Here is a 17,876-nt window from a genome sequence, read left to right as displayed (position 1 = left end):
GTAGCATCATGGTCTGGTTGGCCGAATGGCCTGTTTTGTAGTCATACACTGTATATATGTATACAATGTTATAGAATCCTAACTCGATGCATCACATCTTGGTACGGCAACTGCTCTGCCCAAGACGGCTGGAAATATACAATGTTGGAGGAGCTCAGCAAGTCAGACAGCATCTATGGAAAAGGGTAAACAGTCGACATTTGACATTCTGGGACAAGACCCTTCATCAGGACTGGAAAGGAAGGGGGAAGGAGTCATAAGAAGGTGAGGGGAGAGGAGGGTATCATTCTGACTTCTTCTCCTTTCCTTCCCAGTCCCGATGAAGGGTCTCAGCCCGAAACGCCTACTATTTACTCTTCTCCATGAAAGCTGCCAGGCCTGCTGAGTCCTTACAGCATTTTGTGAGTGGTCCTCTATATTTCCAGCATCTACATATTTTCTTGTGTTTGAAGTTGCAGAGGGTTGTGAACACAGCCAGACCATCATGTAAGCTGACCTCCTTCCTCAGGAAAGCAACCAATAGAATCAAGGACCCCCCCACCCCACCAACCTCAGTCAATCTCTGTTGTCCCCTCTCCCACTGGGCAGAAGATGCAAAAGTCTGAGAGCGTTAACCATCAGTTTCTGTCCCACTGTGATCAGACTCCTCAAAAGACTTTTCATATACTTAAGGGTGACCTCTTCAGCTCTTGACATCCCAATCAACCTTTGCAGCACCAGCATTCAAGGTTCACTTCTGCCGCTGTTGTAAGGAGTTTGCAGGTTCTCCCTGTGACTGTGGCTGCTCTGGTTTCCTTTCACATTCCAAAAGACGCACAGGTTGGGGTTAGTGTGTTAAGGACGTGCTACGTTGTTGTTGGAAGAATGGTGATTCTTGTGGACTGCCTCCAACTGTGTTGGCTTTTGATGCAAATGATGCATTTCAATGTATGTTTCAACGTACGTGTATCAAATAAAACTAATCTCCTTTATCTTTGAATGTTCTTTGTCTACCTGCACTGTACTTTATCCAAGTGGAATACTATATTCTTCAGCAATGTGCTGGACGAACTTTGCGGGCCAAGCAGCATCAGTGGGAAGAAAGAGGACATCATGACTTTGGGTTGAAACCCTGCACAAAACATATTATGCAATCTGTTTTCTTTTTACTGCCTTGGTGTTAGCATGTTTGGCATGGCATGCAAAACAAAAGCTTTTCATTGTATCTCGATATGCGTGGCAATAATAAACCAATATCATCATCATTATGCGCCATGTTGTATGATGTGGGTGATCGTGGTCTTTGACCATGATTGTTCTTGGCAATTTTTGCTACTGAACTCATTTGCCATTGCCTTTGTCTGGGCAGTGCCTTTACAAAATGGGTGGCCCCAGCCATTATCAATGCACTTCAGAGACTGTCTGCCTGGCGTCAGTGGTCTCACAACCAGGACTTGTGATGTGCAGCAGTTATTCACATGACCATTCACCACCTGCTCCCATGGCTTCATGTGACTCTGATCATGGGGGCTAAGCAGTGGCTACACCTTGCCCAAGGGTGACCTGCGGCTAGCAGAGTGAAGGAATACCTCACACCTCCTTCGGTAGAGAGATATGCCGAGCCTAGTTCTGCTCTTACATCTTATAGTCCAATGTCTTATACCTCCATCCCTTCATCCAATACCAATATACAAGATTATACCATAATAATACAGCAATTGATGTATGCAGTAGAGATGCCTTGCCCATTTTCTGCGGAAAAATTATTGCATTCTACAAACATTACTTTCTTTTGTTAATTGAAAGCAAGACATTAATTTTGTCTCTTAGTTTTAAAGATAATGCTGAGTGGAAGATTCTGTATATATCCAAAAAAAACCTGAATCTTTTTATTAAAGTCAATATGTTCTCTTTAGATCTTGACAGAATAAGGAGATAAGAACAGGTATCAGGAGCAACTCCATTCCATCATTCAGTTATATCATCTCTCTACTTCAACTTCTGCCTGTAAATCATCTTCTTTTGACCATTGGTTGATTGTCGGTCTTTGTTTGTGTATAGTTTTTCACAAATTCTATTGTATTTTTTCCTGCAAGAAAATGAATCTACATATAGTATGTATATGTATCAAAGTCTTGTGATTAGCAAAACGCTAACAAAACAGCGTTTACTGTTTACCTGTGCTGCATCTATTTTGTATTAGATGTTATTAACTTATTTACAGAAATCTTTTGTTTTAAGTACTGTGTTATATATGCCCTGTGGGTGCATTGTGGTCCAGAGAAATGTTGTTTCATTTGGTTGTATATATGTACAGTCTGATGACTTGACTTTGAACTTGGCTTTGTTTTGGTTCCAGCTACGTTCTTGTAAAATTGTTTTCCTTATAAGTGCTGTCGTAATACCATGTGAATGATACCGTGAGCCCGTGATGCCACTGCAAGTATGCTTTCAATGCACTTGTATGTACGTGGACTTGTGCAAGTGACAATAAGTTCGCCTTTGATTTTAGCTGCAGAGAGAATATTGAGAGCTATGTGGGAAGCTCCAGGGTAGTAATCTCTGGATTGCACCAGTGAGGGTGAGAATTGGATGTTGTGGCCAGTGAATGTGTAGTTGAAAACTTGGTGCAGCAGAGCAAGGTTTCAAATTTGTGGATCATTGTAGTCTCTTCTAGGGAAGGTTTAACCTGTACAAAAGGGGCAGGTTATGTTCAAACTCAAGAGGGACTAATATCCTTGCAGACAGGTTTGCTAGAACTGTTGGGGAGTGTTTAAACTGGTTCTACAAGGGAATGGGAAATGGAGTGGTAGGTCATAGGATGGAGTAGTTGGTGTAAGGGTCGATGCATGTAGAGAGACTGGGAGGATGAACAAGCAGTGAAGAGGGCATAATTTCAGTCAGTTCGATGGGTTGAAATGTGTCAGTTTTATGCAAGAATTACCAGGAACAAGGTTGGTGAACTTCGAGGATTGTTCAGTACATGGAGCTATGACGTTGTGACCACTACAGAGACTTGGCTGTCACAGGGGATGACATGCCAAACAAAGTATTTCACTGTACCCGAGTACATGTCACAATAATAAACCAACTTATCAATTTCTTAGGTTCCTTTGTAATCTTAGTAACGAATACTAAGGTGCAGTGAGGTGAATAAGGGAAGAAATATACAGACATATGAAGGCTGTATAGGGTAAATAGGGTAAATGCAAGCAGGCTTTTTCCACTGTGGTTGGGTGACACTAGAATTAAAGGTCATGGAATAAGAAACTCTACTCCAACACGCCTTGCACAGTAATAAGACAGACGGTGTCGTGCCCACACCATACAGTCTCTCTGGGCTTCCAAGTCAGATGCTAAACGGTACACAGGAGTGTAACAGACTTAGCGGATAAGGAAGCTGCCCCGCAGTGATGACTAACTTGTCTAGTGATGCCATCCGTTGACCAGCACCCTGGTTCCTCTGCATGCCACCAAGGTGGCTGTACCATTGACCCTTTTGGATTCATCTGCCACAGACACCATCGGATGCCCTGCTACCAGCATCCTTGTTGGGTGCAGCCTTTGCCTGAAGAGGCATAACCTACAAAGTAGCAAAGGCATGCTTACCTCCTGACTTAGCCAGCCATGATCCTACTACTAGATCTGGTCTAGTAGTATACCGATGGAACATCACCTTCACAGCAAGGTTAGACCTACCAGAGAATGAATCTCCGCCGCACTTCGCTGATGTTCGGACAGTGTCACTCCTACGCCACAGTGAGGCGCCAAGGTAGGATTTTGTAGGACTCATGGAATAGGGGTGAAAGGTGAAATGTTCAAAGGGAACATGAGGGGGAGCGTCTTCATACAGAGCGTGGAACAAACTGCCAGCGGAAGTGATGGTTGCGGGTTCGATTTCAACATTTAAGAGAAATTTGGATAGGTACATGGATGGGAGGGGTATGGAAGGCTAAGGTCTGGGTGCCGGTCAATGGGATAAGGCAAATTAGTAGTTTGGCACAGACTAGATGGGCCGAATGACCTGGTATCGGTGTTGTAGCATTCCATAGCTTAATCAAAGTGAGACACCCAATGTCTGACAAAATAAAAAGAGAGAAAGTGAAAATGAATTTGTAGCCCTGGAGTGATCTTTAAATTTGGGAATATGTCAAGTTGAGGAATTTTAAAACTTAATAAGTTAACATTACTTTAATCTAAAAACAGACTTCATAGTGTAAAAGTCAATCAGAATCACAAATCAGCAGTACTGTAATGATGTTCACTGTTTATATATCATATGTATAATTTTCCTTCAGAAATAAATAACTTGTGAATGGATTGGATACTCTAGGCATTGTACCTTACACTCTAGTGTAAAAAGTGTTGTTAGACCCAGAGGTTAGAAATATTGCTTCTATTTAGTGGTTGTTATTAACTGCAATTTCAAAATAAATAGTTTTTGCTGGTGGTTATATATTTCAATGAGGAATTTTTCCTGAACACGCATTGCTGTGTCTCGAAAAGTTTGTAAGCAATGACAAATGTTTGCATTTGTGCAGCTGCTTTAGCACGGAATAATTCCCCAGTTCTTGGGGATCTCTGCTCCGGGCGGCCTCGCAGAAAACACTTAATAACTTATTATGATGGAGCAATGGTCTGTGACTCATTGGCCCTGCAAGTATTTGCAATCACCGGTGTTGGTGACACGCTCCCTGCTCCAGAACACAATTACCAGCCTTCTGAGAAATGGCAAATGGATAACCGGACACAAGAGCACGTTGCTGTTACTAAGTAAAGGCCAGGAATATTAAATTAACATTCTTTTTTTGAATCATGATGAGTTAGAGAAGGAAGTTGAAATCCTTTCAATAAGGCCAAAAAACTTGTTTTAGGAATAGTAGATTCTACAGCGAATGAAGATTGATTGGAAATGGTTTCTCATACCTAAGTATATAATATAGCAAAGGCTGGAATAACAGCAATAGAACTGAATAGCAGCGTCTTTATCTAGGCAAAAATATTGGCAAATTTTCATTGAATGAACCAACTAGTACTTGGTGCTGATGTATGCTGGGATGATCTGCTTGCGTCAGACCATCTGACCACCCTTACTTGAAGGGATAGAGGAGCCAATTGTCCACAGGCAATTGGCGACTGGAAAGGAGAAGTGGACTGTAATTGGTGCATTAGTATTGGGCAGTGTCCTACTGAAACTCCATTCTTAGACTATCCTGTGGCCTATGCCCAGTGCTCAAGATACAACCAAATGAAACAATGTTCTTCCGGACCACAGTGCATCCACCCAAAATATATCACACACGCCGCCCATACCAAAATGTTATTCGATAAAGAAGTTAATAAAGTATAATTCAAAATGCATTTTGCAGAGTGAAGCACAGGTGAACAGAAGCAGCTTGTTGTCCTGGTGATGAGACCTTGGTGGTGGAAGGATGGCAGCAATCAGCTTGGATGAACAAAATAAGCCCGACTCAGACCTGAGAGTCCTGCCAACCTGAACACAACCCCAGCCCGAAAATATATAAAATCTTCCATTCGCATCGCAGCCCCTTTATAGGTTTCAATGAGATCCCCTCTCGTTCTTTTGAATTGTAGAGAGTACAGCCCAAAACCATTAATCAGTGCTCATACGGTAACACTTTCAATCCCAGAATCATCTCGTGAACCTCCTCTGAACCTTTCCCAATGTAAGCACACCCTTTCTTAGATAAGGAGCTCACAACTGCTCACAATACTCCAAGTGAAGCCTCACCAGTGCTTTATAAAGCATCAATATCACATTCTAGTCCTCTTGAAATGAATGCTAACATTGCATTTGCCTTCCTCACCACCAACTCAACCCACAAATTAACCTTTGGGGAATCCTGCTCAAGACCCTTTGCACATCATCTTTTTGGATTTTTAATAATTTTTAACAGCATTAATAGTAGTTATTCATATCTAAGAGGAGACTGAAGACATCTCTATTCATCCTTATTAGTATTAATAGTAGAATTACAAAAAATAATGATACAATTAATGTCTGATCCTCCTAAGTTAAGGCTTTACTTTCCAATGGGAATTTACCCATCAAATTAACATTATTCAGATGGTCACACTGTGAATGAAGGAACACCATGGTAGCATCTGCACAGAGTTAGCAGAACACAAAAAATACATTTAAATAAAGTAGACAAGACGGCATCAACTGCAAAAGCTAATTGTTTGGTGGATTGGGATAAGTTATACATTCTGTTGTCCCAGATGCCTTAAGTAAGGCAAGTAACTTCCACCAGTAATCATCATGAAAATGGTGTTCTTTGAAGAGATAAGACCGTAAGACATCAGTGGAGATTAGGCCTTTTGGCCCATTGAGTTTGCTCCACCATTCCATCATGGCTCTTTTACTATCCTTCTCAACCCCATTCTTTTGCCTTCTCACCTTAGCCTTTGAAGGCCTGACTAATCAAGAATATACCAATCTCTACTTTAAATATACTTAATGACTTGGCCTCCACAGCTGTCTGTGGCAATGAGTTCCACAGATTCACCACTCACTGGCTGAAGAAATTCTTCCTCATCTCTGTTCTATATGGATGTCCCTCTATTCTGAGTCTGTGCTCTCCCATTATAGGAAACGTTCTCTCTACATCCACTCTATGTAGACCTTTCAACATTAAATAAGTTTCAATGAGATCCTCCCTCATTCTTCTAAACACCAGTGACTACAGGCTCAGAGCCTTCAAATGCTCCTTGTACCATTTCATTCTCGGAATCAACCTTATGAACCTTCTCTGGATCCTCTCCAATGTCAGCACATCCTTTCTTAGATACAAGATCCAAAATTGCTCACAATGCTACAAGTGAGGCCTCACCAGTGCCTCATAAGGCCCCAGCATCTCATCCTTGCTCTTGTATTCTCGTCGTCTTGAAATGAATGCTAACATTGCATTTACCTTTCTTACCACTGACTCAACCTTCAAGCTAAGTTTCAGGGAATCCTGCACAAGGACTCCCTTTCGCACCTTGGATTTTTGGATTTTCTCCTCATTTAGAAAGTAGTCCATGTCTTTATTCTTTTTACCAAAACACATGACATTATATTCCATTTGACACGACTTTGCCGATTCTCCTAAGCTGTCTACTATAGGTCCTTCTGCAGACTGCCTGCTTCCTTAACACCACCTGCCTCTCCATCTATATTTGTATCTACTGCAAAGGTGACCACAAAGCCATCAATTCCATCATCTAAATCATTGACATATAACGTGGAAAGAATCGGGACCAACTCTGACACCTGTGAAGCACGAGTAGTCAACGGCAACCAAGCAGAAAGGGCCCCCTTTTAGCTTTATTTGTCTCAAGTACGTCGATACATCAAAGCATATACAAAAATATGTCACTTGCAATAACAGCCAATACAGAACAAGGATGTGCTGAAAGCAGCCCGCAATTATCAGCTTGCTTCCGGTGCCAAATTAACGTGCCCGTTAACCCTTCCTGACCAGGATGTCTTTGGAATGTGGGGGGAAGCCAGAGCACCCGGAGGAAAGCCACCAGGTCACAGGGAGAATGTGCAGACTCCTTACAGATAGAGGTGTGAATTGAACTCTGACCACTGGCACTGTAAAGCATTACCCGAGCCACTATACTACCGTGCCACCTCTCCTACCATGAGGTTTAGATACCTGACATGGATCGCTGCTCCCAACCTCAAAGCAGGACTACAGATGTTAACTAAAGAGTCTTTATGAACTGAGAATTCCTAGGAAACTCAATCCTAGACATCACACAGCACACACCGTTAACTACCTGACTTAGTCCTTCAGTTCCACCTCCCTCTTCTGAAAACTCTGAATCAAATTCAGAATTAGTTTAATATCACTGGCATATGTCATTAAAAATGTTGTCTTTGTGCCAGGAAAACAATGCAATGCATAATAATAGAGAATTACCGTAGATTTTATATATAACAGTTAAGTAAAGTAGTGTGAAAATAAAAGGTTGTGAGGTAGTGTTCATGGGTTCAATGTCCATTCAGAAATCAGATGGCGGAGGGGAAGAAGCTGCTTCTGGATTGTTGAGTGTGTGCCTTCAGGCTCCTGTACCTCCTTCCTGTTTGTAGCACTGTAGCACTGAGAAGAGGGTTTGTCCTGATGAAGAGGGTCCTTAATGATGGATGCCGCCTTTCTGAAGTATCACTCCTTGAAGATGTCCTGGATACCACGGAGACTAGTGCCCATGATGGAGCTATCTGATATTACACTCGACCCTGCACTGTAGTCTCACCCTGCATTCTAGACGGTGCAGCCAGTTAGAATGCTCTCCGAGGTACAACTGGAAATTTGCAGCTTAGCTAATCTTCTCAAACTCCTACTGAAATACAGTAGCAGCAAATTGTGCTGAAAGTGAGGGTGCAAAGGAAGTTAGTTTCAAAGGGATACAACTTCTGAAACACCAGGAGGTCGAAGACTTGGGAATAAAGTAGCCAGGGAAGAAAAGTTTGCCCTTTGTTCTCTGAGATACTGTACTTCAATGTATATTTCATAAAGAATCAGAATCTGAATCATTTATTATCACTGACACATAATATTTGATGTTTGACAGCACTATTTACTATCAGGTACAGTAGGAAATACTGTATATAAAAATAGAGAAATCATGCAAAATAGTGAGGTAGTGTTCTTGGCAGGGTGGAGGGACATGTCTACCAAAGGAGGTATAAAGCGTTCCTTCCCTCCGCTAGCCTGCAGGTCACCATTGGGCAGGATGTAGTACCTGCTTAGCCCCCGATCAAGGTCAATTGAAACCACGGGAGCAGGTGTTGGGTGGTCATATGAGTAGCTGTTGCATATCACAAGTACTGGTTATGTGACCACTGACAGACAATCTCTGGAGAACATTGATAATGGTTGGGTTCACCCATCTTGTAAAGACACTGCCCAGAAGAAGGCAATGGCAAACCACTTTTGTGGAATGATTTGCCAAGAACAATCATGGTCACAGAAAGACCATGATTGCCCAAGTCATACGTGATGAATGAACGAACAGGAGTTCTTGAGTTCATGGACTGTTCAGAGTTCTAACGGCAGAGGGGAAAAAGATGTTCCTGAAAGACTGAGTGCTTGTCTTCAGGCTCTTGTACCTCCTTCCTGTTGGTAAATAACGAAAAGAGGTTACGTCCCTGATGGTGAGGTTATTTAATGATGGATGTCGCCTTCTTGAGGCATTGCCTTTTGAAGATGTCCTTGACAATAGGCAAAAGACAATAGGTGCAGAAGTAGATCATTTGGCCCCTCGAGCCTGCACTGCCATTCTGAGATCATGGCTGATCATCTACTATCAATTCCCGGTTCCTGCCTTGTCCCTATATCCCTTGATTCCCCTAACCATAAGATATCTATCTAGCTCCTTCTTGAAAGCATCCAGAGAATTGGCCTCCACTGCCTTCCGAGGCAGTGCATTCCAGATCCCCACAACTCTCTGGGAGAAGAAGTTTTTCCTTAACTCTGTCCTAAATGACCTACCCCTTATTCTCAAACCATGCCCTCTGGTACTGGACTCTCCCAGCATCTGGAACATATTTCCTGCCTCTATCTTGTCCAATCCCTTAATCATCTTATATGTTGCAATCAGATCCCCTCTCAATCTCCTTAATTCCAGCGTGACGGTGGGGATGCTAATGCCCATGATGGAGCTGGCTGAGTTTACAGCCCTCTGCAGCTTTTTCCAATCCTATGCAGGCAGAATGATCTTCAGGGTACATCTGTAGAAATCTGTAGTATGCCTCAGCAGTAGTTCCCTCACCTCTGAATCAGTTCAGTTCATACCCTGTGATTTGAAATGCTGCGTTATTGGAGATGCTGTCCTAGAGTCTTACAGCACAGGAACAGACCCTTTGGCCCATCATTCCCATGCTGAACACTGACCATCCATCTGTACTAATCTCATTTACCAGTCTTGATCTGCTGTCATCTAAGCACTGGTAATGCAATTTATCATCTGCTTACTTCTTATAGTTTGTGGGAGTAACTGCTTCTACTACTTAAACACAGTGCGCCTGAGGTCCCAAGAGCCCTGTGAGCATTCTCCCGGTTGAGATAAACCGAGGAACCGCTCCCTTCTCAGACTGATGTTATGCAAAGAGCTTAAGATTTTTGCCTGGCCTTCGAATCAACTTTTTATCCCGATGAGCGGTCTTGGCCCAAACTGTTCATTGCCCTCCATAAATGTTGCCCAACCTGCTGAGTTCCTCCAGCATCTTGTATGTGTTCTGCAGCATCTTATCACTGCCATGCGCTCTGAGGCAGTTTGCCTGTCACATTTCTTGCATTCCCATAGTTCCCATACTTTTAAAGAGATTGAAAGATTAGCTTTACTTGTCTCAGGGACATCAAAACATACAGTGAAATGCATTGTTTGCATCAATGACTGACACAATCTGAGGGTGTGTTGTGAATACTCATTGACTGTGGTTGTGAAAGCCTCCATAACCAAAGCAAACTCTTTCTTTTTAATATTGAGAGGGAATTAGAAGGTTTTAAAAGTTTTTGAAAAATAGAATAATGCAATCAGAGGATTAAAATTACAACATAAAATTCAGGTGAGAAATTTAATTGGTACACACAAAATTGAAGTAAATTTATTATCAAAATCACCACATACTACCTTGAGATTCATTTTCTATAAGACCATAAGGCATGGGGGTAGAATCAGGCCATTTGGCCCATCGGGTTGCTCTGCCATTCATTTATGGCTGATGCTTTTTCTCTCCTCCTCAGCCCCAGTCCTCAGCATTCTCTCTGAAACCTTTGATGCCGTGTCCAATCAAGAACCTATCAATCTCTGCCTTAAATACACCCAACGACATGATCTCCACAGCTGCATGTGGCAACAAATTCCACAAATTCACCACCCTCTGGCTAAAGAAATTTCTCTGCATCTCTGTTTTAAATGGACGCCCCTTTATTCTGAGGCCGTGCCTCTTGTCCTAGACTCCCCTCCATGGGAAACATCCTTTCCACATCTACTCTGTCTAGGCCTTTCAACATTCGAAAGGTTTCAATAAGATCCCCCCTCATCCTTCTAAATTTCAGTGAGTACAGACCCAGAGCCATCAAACGTTCCTCATTCCCAGAATCATCCTTGTGAATCTTAAGAAATTTTCTTGCAGGAAAATAAAGAAATTGAACAGAACTTATGATAAAGTATGCATAAAGAAAGACTGTGCAAAAGAACACAAATTGTGCAAGTTAAAACCATAGTACTGACAGCACGATTTATAGAGTCCTTGAAGGTAAGTCTGTAGTAGTAGAATCAGTTCTGTGTTGAGCTGAGTGCAGTTATTTGTATCGGTTTAGAAGCTTGATGGTTGAAGGGTAATAACTGTCCCTAAACATGGTGGTGTGGGACCTAAGGTTCCTGCCTGATGGTAGCAGCAAGGAGGGAGCATGGCCTGGATGGTCCTTGATGATGGGGGTCCTTGATGATGGTCACACTCCCTGAAGATGCACTCGGTGGTGGAGAGGGCTTTGTCTGTGATCGACTGGTCTGCATCCACCACTTTCTGTAGATTTTTCCATCTCTGGGCTTTCCATCTGCCGCTGTAGCTTCATGGTCAATGCGAATTACTCCACACACATTACTAAACTGCCCCACCCATCAACGGCACCAGCCTACAGGCCAACGAGGACATACAGTACATACGGAATGGTACCAGAGAAAAGGTTGGCAGTGTCATGAAGGATCCGCCCACTCTGCTTGTGGAATGTTTGTCCCACTCTCATCAGGGAGGAGGCTGCACAGATCTACACCAGGACCAAGGCTCAAGAACAGTTAATTCCCCCAAGCAGTAAGGCTGATCAACACTTCCACCCATTAAGCCACCCCACCAACACCCACCACAGAGTACGGTGCAAAAGTCTTTAGACACGTATGGGTGCCCTAGGCACTTGCACAGTACAGTATTTGTCAATGTGGAGCAGTGAGTGAGTTTGTAAATCTGGTGGGAGCAAAGGATGTTGGGAATGATAGAGATGGAACGCTGTGGGTGGGGTGTGGGACAGGTGGCAGAAAAGGAGCGCCAGAGCAGGATTGGCACGGGTGGAGACGCACCCAGCCCTGAGGCAACAGATAAGGACATTTGATCCTAAACAATTGGTTTATTGATCATTACAGAACGTCTCTCTGGTGCTTCCCACTCCCTCCCCTCTCCCTTCCCCTTGTCCCAACCATGATTCCCCCCTTCCTGCCCCCTTCCTACTTTCAGTCCACAATAGAGACCCATATCAGAATCAGGTTTACCATCATTCACATATGTCAAGAAATTTGCTCCTCTTTGTGGCAGTATTACAGTGCAATACATAGAATTACTACAGTACTGAGAAAAGTCTTGGGCACCCTAGCTATATATATGTGTCTAAGACTTTTGCACAGCTCTGTACATATCAACTAGTGTTGCTTTATGAACATTCCATAAATCTAAGTATATAATAGTTAATGAACATAGTGTTTAATAAGATCACATTTATATTTACATTTATTGTGTTCTTTTAAATTGTACTCTTTATGCTGCATTGGACCTGGAGCAACAATTATTCCATTGTCCTTCAGACTTGTATACTGAAGAATGACAATAAACTACCTTGAATCTTGAACTCGAATTACTGTAGGCATGACAGTGCAATGGGAGCAGAGGCAAGGAAAATCCTGCAGTGACTTTTGGGACAGCTTCCGCTTCCAAAATAAATACTATGATCATACAGGAGGAAGTGGAAGTATTAGGGGAAGTCACTGAGGAAAATAGAAATATATTATAAACTTTCGGACTATTTACTTAAGGATTATATCATTGCAGGAAACACAACACAAGTCAGGCAAAGTAGCAGGTGGATTTAACAAGCACTCAACAATAGGGCCAGGGAAAATGTTCGACTGAGCTGGGTACTTGTCAAAGCTGTGCAGGACTGATTGGTTATTGACCTGTGTGGGAGATGTGAACAAGAACAATTATGCCTCTGTGCACTGAGAGAGAGTCTGCCTCTCGTATGTGCTCAAGGGTTAGGAAACGCTGTGTGAATTAGTTGAGGCCCCTCCACTGGCTGGGGTCAACCATGGATGTTGCATCCCAGCTGTCCACATAATACACAAGCCAGGCAGTATTATGTGCTGTCCACGTAGCAGGCTCCCCCGTCCCACGCGGCCGATGAATCCAAAGGAATGGCAGAGACTGATGCAGTTTGGGTGTTGCAGGAGTTGTTGGTCAGTGTTGAACACAACGTAGGACTGCCTGAGGGACCCCAGCTCCTGATTTTTCCCTCGGGGTTTACTCCCGAAGCCCTCCCCGTGAGTGGGTATTGTGCAAGGCAGCTGAAGTCTGGGTCAGAGATTTCCTTCTCCTTTTTCTGCAGGGCTCACTCACTAGATCACACGTGAAGGCCAGGAGCTAGACTTGGTTGTCAGAGGCTGTTTGAGATGGAGCATTTAATAGGGAGTGGGGGCTCATCCCTACTAACCTCCCTCCTGTGGCTATGATGATGTCAAGGAACCACAGGATGTTGAATTTGGGTTCTAATTGACAAAGGTGGCGAAGCTCCGAGTCCCTTTGACCTTAAACATTGAGCTCAACGGAGAATGATCACTCTTGTCGATCAGTGTGCTCACGTCCTCGGGGCAGCACAGCGACGCAGATATCAGAACAAAGCTTTTCAGTTCCAGTGATCAGAGTCAGGGTTCAATTCTTGCTGCTGCCTGTCAGCAGTTTGTACGTTCTTCCCGTGACCGCATTGCTTTTCATCTGGCTGCTCCGGGTTCCTCACATAGCCCAGAAGATGTAAAGGTTAGTAATTTGTAGGCATGTTGTGCCGGCGGTTTATGCATGGCAACGCTTGTGGGAAGCTCCCCCGCGCGTGCTCAGACTGTGACGGTCCTTGACACAAAAGACGCATTTCAGTCTATGTTTTGATGTTTCAATGTACCTGTGACAAATAAGGCTACTATTTCTCTTCAATTTTTATCCACGGGGAGACAATGGACAACATGGTAAAGGCAAAAGCTAAGACTGTTGCTGGGATGGGCGTAGCAGGAGAATATATAAGGGCCCATGAACTTTCAATCTATTTTCATGAATTTTCAGTTTATCTCCAGCTCCGTAAACATGAAAAAGGTTTCTTAAAGTTGTCAATAGCCGGGCGGACTCACTTTCAAAGACTCTTCATCTCATGTACTTGGTATTTATTGCTTATTCATTATTATTATTTCTTTTCTTTTTGTATTTGGACAGTTTGTTGTCTTTTGCACTCTGGGTTAAATGCCTATGGACTCACTTTCAAAGACTTTTCATCTCATATTCTCGATACTTGTTGTTTATTATTATTTCTTTTCGTATTTGCACAGTTTGTTTTCTTGCACTCTGGTTGAATGCTCAGGTTTGTGTGGTCTTTCATTGACTCTATTATGGTTATTATTCTATTACGCACTTATTCAGTTAGCCTGCAAGAAAATGTATCTCAGGATTGGATATGGTGACATATATATACTTTGATAGTAAATTTAACTTGAACTTTGAACTTTCATCCTTGATGTGCTGTAGGCTGCCCACACATGTTGCCACACATTCTGGTACCAATATAACATACCCACAATGTTCAGCAGATCTCTGTCAGTAGAAGGCTTTGAGTGGAGAACATAATTCTCCAAACCGATCATGGGCAACTTACGTAAGGGGGGGAATGACATCGGTTAGTACAGAGGAAGTCACAGGTATTTCCTTTATGTGTTTGATGGCCAGCAAACTAAAAAGGCTATTTTGGAAGCCTGAAATAAAAATAGCGACGGAACCCCTGTTGTGCACTCTTGGCAGGTGCAGGCTCTGAACTTGGAGGGACCATGTGCAAAAATCATAGTACAATAAACCTCCGCTAATCCGTCATTCTTAGGCTCTGTTGGTTTCAAACAAGCAGGTTTTTTAAAGTTCAGCTTTATTTGTCAGATGTACATTGAAATGTACAGTGAAATGCACTGTCTCTGCGTCAAATCAAATCAGCGAGGCTTGTGCTGGGCAGCCTGCAAGTGTTGCCATGCTTTTAGCAGCAGCATAACGTGCCCACGTCTCGTTAACCCTAACCATACGTAATGAGAGAGGAAGCCCATGCAGTCACGGAGAGAACGTACAAGCTCCTTAAAGATAGCAGTGGGAATTGAACCTCCATTTTACAGCTGATGTTACTGTTATGATATCCCAACATAATTTTATTTCAGGTTTTTTAAAACATTCTCCTCAGTATTATATTGAATTTATCAGCAAGCCTGGTGAGTTTAAAGAGAGAAGAAAATATTCTGCCCCTTTAAACTCCAGACCTGATGAAGAAGTGTGTCGGCCCAAAACGTAATTGTTTCTTCCCATCCACAGATGCTGCCCGATGTGCTGAGCTCCTCCAGCATTTTGTGTGTGTTACTCTGGACTTGCAGCATTCATAGAATCTTTTATGTAAAGGATTCCACAGTGCTTCTGGGAGAGAATGCACAGGACTTTTTGCCTGAGCCGTGACCAGTCTGCATCACAAAAATAGGTTAGTTGATCATTATCTTACTTTTGCTCGTGAGCATTTGTAAGTTGGCTGTTGTGTTCTCTGCATTACAGCAGTAATGAACTTCCATAACACTTGATTTTCTGTAAAGTACACTACTTTGTAAAAGTCCTAGGCACACATATATATGGCTAGGGTGTCCAAGACTTTTGCACAGTACTGTGGTAATTTTATGTATTACACTGTACTGCTGCAACAAAAAAAATTCATGACATATGTGAGTGATGATAAACCTGATTCTGTTCTGGGTCTCTATTGTGGACTGAGAGTGGGAAGGGGGCAGGGAGAGGGGAATCACAATTGGGAAAAGGGGAAGGGAGAGGGCAGAGAGTGGGAAGCACCAGAGACATTCTGTAATGATCAGTAAACCAATTGTTTGGAATCAAATGATCTTGCCTGGCATCTCAGGGCTGGGTGTGTCTGCACCTGCGCCCCTGGCACTCCTCTGTCACCTGTCCCACACCCCTCTCGTGGTGCTCCACCCTCGCCATTCCCAACATCCTCTGCTCCCACCAGATTTACAAACTCACTCATCACTCCAGGTAACAAATACTGTACTGTGAAAGTGTCCTAGGCACCCTAGCTATATGTGCCTTAGACTTCTGCACAGCACTGTTAGCGATGTGAAAATGCAGAACTTGTATTTTTGGTCCAAGGATTTCTCAATAATGCAATCCACAAGTTTTCTGTTACAAAAATAATACGTTTTCTGCTTAATCTGAACTTTGTCATTGAGCTCAATTGTGGCACAAAAGTGGGTAGAAAGCAGGCCCATCAAAGAAATGGTCTCCTAGTTCACCCAAGTACAATGTTCTGATGATTTGCCAAGTAGTTACACTGTAGCTTGGTTATGGAAGTTTACTATCTAAACTTGCCTTGTGTTCCTACCAAGGAAGGGATTATGTGTAGTACATCGTATTAACAACTCTCTCCCAAGCATTTGGGAAAGTGAGTACGTGATGTGTCAGAATGCATACAAAATTGTCTTGACACAGCAAGACCTATTAGTGCAAAATGTCTTCTTTGACTTTTGGAATCTACATTGACATGTGGAAGGAACTTTCATCGTCAGCAAGTAGAAACATTAGCCAGAACTTAACCATCTCCATGGTAATGCACTAAATGGGTATGCGGTGTTGTACGATTTACAAGTTCAGGAGGCCAACTACTCAACAGGTCAAGGAACTTCCGATGAGAGAGGGAACATTAATCATTCGATATAGGTGTTGAATCCATGCTCAGAGTTGAAAAGAGTTAAAGATAAACCACATTTCAAAAAAATGAATAGAACACAGACTGAAAATCACAACTGCATGGGCAGAAAGTTGCCTTTGGGCACTTGTGCCTAATGGGTGTTGTAACATGCAAAGTGCTTACACTCAGTATCTCCTGTACCTAATAAAGAAGCCTCCGAGTGTATGTTCATGGTCTTCTACTGCTGAGCTCATCCACTTCAGGGTTCAACGTGCTGTACATTCGGAGATGCTCTTCTGTACACCATTGTCGTGACAAGCGGTTATTCGATTTACTGTCAGCTTGAACCAGTCTGGCTATTCTCCTCTGACCTCTCTCATCACCAAGGTGCTTTCACGCACAGAAATGCCACTCTCTGGAATTTTTTTTTTGTTATTCTCACCATTCTCTGTAAATTCTAGAGCAGGCAATCCCAACTTTTTTATGCTATGGACCGAGGGGTCCATGGATTGAGCCCTGGTTGGAAAACTGCTCTAGAGACTATTGTGCATGAAAATCCCAGGAGATCAGCAATTTCTGAGATACTCAGATCACTCTGCTTGACACCAACAATCACTGCACGGTCAAAATCACTTAGTTCACATTTCTTCCCCATTCTGATGTTTGCTCTGAACAATAACTGAACCTCTTGACCACGTCTGCATGCTTTTATGCCTTAAGGTACTGCCACACGATTGGCTGATTAGATATTTGCATTAATGGGCAGATGTACCGACTAAAGCGGCCACTAAGTGCATGCTTAGCACTGGAGGTGGTCAATGGACAGTGGAGGTATGACCAGGAGGTGAAAGGATGCCCACTGAAAGAACTCCTCCTGAATATATTGACGGAATGTAGACATTGCTAGCAAAGAGGTGCACAGTGCTGAAGTCCAACAATCACTGTGCAGGAGTAGCCAATTTCCTCCAGTCATTAGGTTCTTGAACCAACTCACGTAACCTTAACCCTACCTCAGCATTGGAACATCTCTTGCACTGCCATTAATCTGTTTCTGACTGTATTTTTTTTGCCTTAATATCTTTTTCACTTATTGCTGTCTTTATAACTCACATATAATTTATATCCAGTGGTATTGTT

General features: G+C 42.9%; 1 protein-coding gene across 2 annotated transcripts in view; it reads left to right on the top strand.

The window, feature by feature from the left end:
• The window catches only part of LOC132381014 (general transcription factor II-I repeat domain-containing protein 2-like), a 112,895-nt gene that overhangs the window by 12,362 nt on the left and 82,657 nt on the right, over window positions 1-17,876 (top strand). Inside the window, exon 3 of one of the 2 annotated variants that reach the window (XM_059950095.1) lies at window positions 15,368-15,527. The exons of the other annotated variant lie outside the window; for it this stretch is intronic. The gene's annotated coding sequence lies outside the window, so the exon portion shown is untranslated. The remainder of the gene's footprint in view (window positions 1-15,367; window positions 15,528-17,876) is intronic. 2 annotated transcript variants of the gene reach the window in all.

This window comes from Hypanus sabinus, chromosome 25, assembly GCF_030144855.1.
Source record: "Hypanus sabinus isolate sHypSab1 chromosome 25, sHypSab1.hap1, whole genome shotgun sequence".
NCBI lineage: Eukaryota > Metazoa > Chordata > Chondrichthyes > Myliobatiformes > Dasyatidae > Hypanus > Hypanus sabinus.
The sequence above is the reverse complement of the archived record's forward strand: the minus strand, read 5'-3'. Positions and strand labels throughout refer to the sequence as shown.